General features: G+C 34.1%; 1 pseudogene; it reads right to left on the reverse strand.

Annotated features, from left to right (window-relative positions):
• Positions 1–4130: 4130 nt before the first annotated feature.
• Positions 4131–4249, reverse strand: LOC120603245 (uncharacterized; annotated as a pseudogene).
• Positions 4250–6000: the final 1751 nt, after the last annotated feature.

Below are 6000 nucleotides of genomic sequence, written 5' to 3' on the forward strand. Positions count from 1 at the left end.
CTGCTTCTGAGCCTCAGTCTGCAGGATTCTGCAATACTGGTTGTGGGGCTAAGGGGTGGGCATGGTGTTGGGAAAAGCTGAACTTTGTCATTTACTCTCCTATACCTTAATTTTTTTTTTTTTTTATTGCTAGACTTTCAGAGACAACAATTCTGTTCCCACTCTTCTCCTTTAGAATTCCAGCTCCAAAATCCTTGTTTAGACTTTCTTCTTCAGGGATGAACTCGTTTTCAGAGAAATCACAGAGACAGTCCTCTCACATCACTTTCCTCTTGCTGTTGAAAAGCCACTCAGCCTGACTCCCCGGCCCACTGCTGTCAGCCCTTGTTTTCACCGTTTCCCTCAGCTTCCCTCTGTTCCACCATCTCCCATTTAACAAGCAGGAAACTGAAAGGAAACAAGGAATTTCGCTTTGAGGAACCCCATCAAGACCCTCTTGATTTTAAGCATACTCTCCGTCTAGGAGATGTGAAGGAACCAGGACTGTATGGTCCCCTAGGAATGCTGGCACAGCCACCTCCAGTCCCCTTGGTGAATAAGAGCAGATGGAGGGGAGTGGGTCCAGTTACAATCAGTGCTGTCCTTCTAGTCCAGAGGAGGATACTAACTCCCACTCCTGTGCCATCATAGCTACACCCCATATCCCAATGTCCTTCCCATACAAGACAGGCGTGGTGGTTTCCCACATGACTCAGCCTTGGTCAGTATCCAACTGGCTCAGTACCTACTCTGTAACACCTTTTGTTATGGTGAAAGATTTGGTGGCCATGAGGGTTCATATATAAGAATATGAAATACTTATGTGAACATATCTGTGATGTGTGGATGTCTATGTGTTTGTGTAAGCTATTGTTTATGAAGTAGTATATGTATGTATATGTAGCATGTGTTGTGTGTGTGTATAATAATTCTCATGTTTGCAGTTGTGTGCATCCGAGTCATTATGAGGAAATATCTGGAAAGGCCATATTAGTTACCCCTCAGAGGGATAAAAGATTCATTGCCCATCCTTTCGGTGTGCGGAAACAGCCATACTTACAGATCTCTTCCTGTTTCCTGCCTTCTTTCTGCTTTTTCTCCACGTTTCTGGATTCCTGTCCTCTATGTTCAGCTCTCTCTCTCAGTTTTTTTCTAACTTCTATTCTCTTTATTCTGTTTTTACCACTCATTTTTTTCTTCCATATTAAAGAGACATCATTGTTGACTTAATTGGTAAAGTTGAGAGTTATATTAAATTTTTATCCCTGGCTTTTCTTGGTATATTTATCATACCACATTTCATCTTATTTACCTCCTTTTCACTCATTTATTACTCTCCTTTCCTTTTTGGAAATTAAACCATATTCTTCCCCAATCCATATATACACACATGTGTACATAAGTGTACAAATCCTGCCTTTGACAGGTAGATAATTCTTCTTTATATATACCATACAATTCTACTTAGATTCTAAGTTTTGTTGTGTGTTAAGAGTTTATCAGTGTGGTAAGGGTATTATTTAATGGAATTATTGAAAAACAGACAGAGAAAGGTACACACACACACACACACACACATGCCCATTTATATAAATCATACCCATACATATTATTTTGCAACCAATTTTTGTAACTCAACAGTGTGTCACACATGTTTCTATGGAAAATACAGATCTACTTACCTTTTAGTGGTTTAAGGTTGTATTGTCATTATCATCAGCTTTATCATCATCATCATCGTCATCATCATCATAACAGCCATTTTTTAATGTAGTTGCCAGATGTGCAAAATATTTTTCATTAGGTTCGTAATTTAATTTTTATAACTGTCTTATAAAGTTGCAATGTTATATTCATTTTACATTAGGAAACTGAGGCATAAAAGAGATAAATATATTGTCTAGGGTCACAGAGCCAAGCAATGGGGGAACAAGAATTCAACTCTTGTCTCTGTGAATGAGACATCTTCACTCTTACTCATTTCTCTATATGTTATAGATTATATTATATAGGAAAATTATAATTTATTTCACATATCACCTACTATTAACTTCAAGTTGCTTTTTTCTGTAAATAATTCTATGTGTGAATATCCTTTGAAACAAAGCTTTCTACATACCTATAATGATTTACAAAATATAAAGTCCTAAAAATAGCAATGTTCAGAAAAAAAATTAGTTCAATTTGTAATTTTAAAATATTTTCCTATTACCTTCCACAGATATTTTAAAAATGTACATGCTTACATTTTTCATCTGTTTGCTCTACTCTCAAAAATACAGTGAGTGATTTCAATCTATTTTACTTTTGCTAATCTAATGTGAGAAAAAAAATCATAACTATTATTTTGTTTTACTTTCCTCTGATTCCAAGTAAGGATGAACATTGTTTACATTATTTACATCATTAGGCATTTGTACTTCTTTTGTAAATTGCCTGTTTAACAGCCTGTCTCTTCTTGAATTGCCATTTTAAGGTCCGGTTTCCATCATTTCCATTGGAATTCTCTTTATTCTTGATTTTTAAAAAGCTCTTTGACATGGTAAATCATTTTCTTATTGTTGATTATATTTTAAATGCAAATTTTCTTTCTTTAACCATTCATTTAAAAAATTTTAATAATAAAATATACCAAACTTAAGTAAATGGTTATGGTTTTCATGGTATACTTAGAAGGTCCTTTCCCATGCAAAGATTACGGAACATATTCGCCTACATTTTCTCCCAGTAATATTGTGGTGTCTTTTCATTTTGTTTTGTTTTACATTCAGATATTTAATCTATCTGGGTTTTGAGGAAGAATAAGAATTGATGTGAGAGTGCTTTGTTTCCTAAAAGGCAGCCAAATACTCTAATCCCATTTTTAAATAATACACTTTTTTCCTATTGAATTAGGTGACATCTTTATCATTAATTCCCTTATATACTTGAGCTTGATTCTAAATTCTCTGTTTTATTACATTGAGTTGTTGATTTCTGCATTGGTTATAGTCCAGTGTCTGAAAATGATTGTTCCACATTTTGTTTTATATTTGTTTCTAACAAGAGGGCTACTCCTATACCAGTTACTTTATCAAAGCTGAAAGTAGAAGCAATAAAGTGATTTTTGTTTAGAGCATCCTCAATTAAGTACTATTGAGATTTTCTTATTTTTATATTTTTTTCTGTATTAGCAATATTTGGCCTTTTAAAAAACTGTAAGGCACCAAAACATTAGAAAAGAAGAAAAACAACTCATCCATAATTTCAGTACCCAAAGTCAACTACTCTCAACATTTTGGAAATATTTTTATTTTGGTCTTTTCTGTGCATTTTGAAACTATATATTAGCATTGGTACCTAAGGCATTAGCTAAACCACTTTGGGTAAGTACCAATAAAAGATTATTTTTATTGTTATCATTAATGATATTAATAATTATTTGCAGGGTGCAGAGGAAACAGTAATGCTCAGATAATGCCTAGACAAGAGACAGGGAAAAAGAAAATGACAGACATTGCTTTGGGGCTGACACTTCTGAGAACAGGTAAATTATTCCCTGTGGGACTTCATAAATAATTGTGGGAGAAGATGTGGTTCTTTGAATAACTATAGGAACTTTGCTGTACAATACTTTGCTAGGACTTATTCATCTTGTGTAACTGACACTTGTATAACCTTTGACTAACATCTCCACATTTCTTTCTCCCCTCAGCTCCTGGAAATCACCATATCAATCTCTGCCTCTATGAGTGTGACTATTTTACATTCCTCATATAAGTGATATTGTGTAGTCCTATATTTGGCTTATTTCACTTAACATAATGTCCTCTGGGATCATACACTTTGTCACAAATGGCAGGATTTCCTTCTTTTTACAAGCTAAATAATATTCTTTTGTTTGTATATTCAATATTTTCTTTATTCATCAAAAGTTTTGGCTATTATGAATAATACTTCAACAAACATAGTAGCACAGATATCTCAAGATTTTGATTTCAGTTCCTTTAGATATATACTCAGAAATGAGAATGTTGGATTGTATGTTAGTTCTATTTTTTTTTTTTTTTTTTTTTTTTTTAGGCAAGGCAAGCCTTGGTTGACCTCACAGATTGCAAGGAACTTGTCAGTTTACAATCTCTTATTTTTTATTTTTTTATTTTTATTTTTTATGCCTACAGCACCTGGTCTTCCTAGGTGGTCTCCCATCCAAGTACTAACCAAGCCCAACCCTGCTTAGCTTCCGAGATCAGACAGAATCGGGCTTGTTCAGGGTAGCATGGCCATAGACTAGGTAGTTCTATTTTTAATTTTTTGAGAAAGCTCTATACTGTTTTCCATGATGGTTGCACCAATTTATATTCCCACCAACAGGGTACAAGTGTTCCTTTTTTCCCACATCCTTGTGAACACTTGTTATCTTCTGGGGTGTTTGTTTGTTAATAATAGCTATCTTAACAGGGATGAGGTGATATCTTGTTGTGGTTTTGATTTGCATTTCCATGATGATTAGTGATGTTGAGCACCTTTCCATGTACCTGTTGGCCATTTGTATGTCTTCTCTGGAGAAATGTCTATCCAGTTCCTTTGTCCATTTTTAAATTGGATTATGTGCCATTGAGTTGTATGAGTTCCTTATATATTTCAGTTATTAACTCTTTATTAGATATATGGTTTGCAAATATTTTTCCTGTTCCATTGGATGCCTTTTCATTTTTTTTTTTATTGTTTTCTTTGCTCTGCAGAAGCTCTTTAGTTTGATGTAGTCTCATTATCAACTTTTGCTTTTCTTACTTGTGCTTTTGGTGTTATATCCAAGAAATCATGGCCAAGACTAATGTCCAGAAGCATTGTCCCTATGTTTTCTTTTAGGAGTTTTATGGTTTCAGGTCTTATATTTAAGTCTTTGATCCATTTGGAGTTGATTTTTGTGTAAAGTATGAACTAAGAGTCCAATTTCATTTTTTTGCATGTGGATATGCAGTTTTTCCAACACCATTTAATGAAGACTATTCTTTCCCCATTGTGTATTCTTGGAACCTTGTCAAAGATCAATTGACCAATTGGCTCATTTCTGAGCTCTCTATTATATTATATTTGTCTATATGTCTGTTTAAAACCATTATTTTATTATATGATGTGATGAATATATTTTCTTGGGAATATTTTCTGCAACTCATGGTATTAATTTAGAATGAACTCCTAGAATTGGATTTAAAAATTGGGATAACATTGGGGGTTATTAGATGATATTAGGCCTAGGAGACTCAGGAACTCCTAATGCTACTCTAGTCCTGGTCATTTCTCCCCTTAGGGTCTACAAAAAAGAAAAAATGTAAAAGAAGTCACCACTTTATATTAATTGAACTAATCTTGAATGTTACTCAAGTTCACAGCTCTGATAAACTTGAGTTGGGGTACTTGATCTAGTCTAAAGTCCTTTAAAGACCTCAACTCTCCTTACAGCTTAAATCCATATTGTATCATTATATTACCTCTGGCTGACAGCATTGATATAAAAGAACAAAGAGATGATGAGTACCCCTGGGAGCCAATCAAAAACAAATTAAGAAAACAAGTAAAGTTCTTAAGGGAAAACTTGTTCAACGTATCAGTTTAGTCCCAGGAAGAAGAGAGGAGATGGAAATGGGCATAACCTTTTAAAGAACAGTAACCCTACCCAGTAATAAACATGAGCCAACCAATATCCTAGAATGCTACATATCGGATTTTTACTTCACGTGGGGGAAGCAAGGCCTAGTAAAAGGTTATTTTCCCCTTCCCATACTATTGGGAACTGAGTCAAAACATGTAAATATTTAAGTTTTTAAATATATTTGTCCAAATTATCATCCAGAAAGTTGGTACTAATTTTTTACCCACTTGCATTGTACAAAAAATGTCATTTCTTCTGCACCTGCATTATATAGCTAGTGAATTCTGCCACTTATTAATTGTGTGATGTTGGGGAAATAATCTCTCTATGCCTCAGTTTCTTATCTGCAAAATAAGATAATAGTGTCTACTTCATAATGTTATTGG

The sequence above is a fragment of the Pteropus medius genome, unplaced genomic scaffold, assembly GCF_902729225.1.
Source record: "Pteropus medius unplaced genomic scaffold, Ma_sr-lr_union100, whole genome shotgun sequence".
Lineage (NCBI taxonomy): Eukaryota > Metazoa > Chordata > Mammalia > Chiroptera > Pteropodidae > Pteropus > Pteropus medius.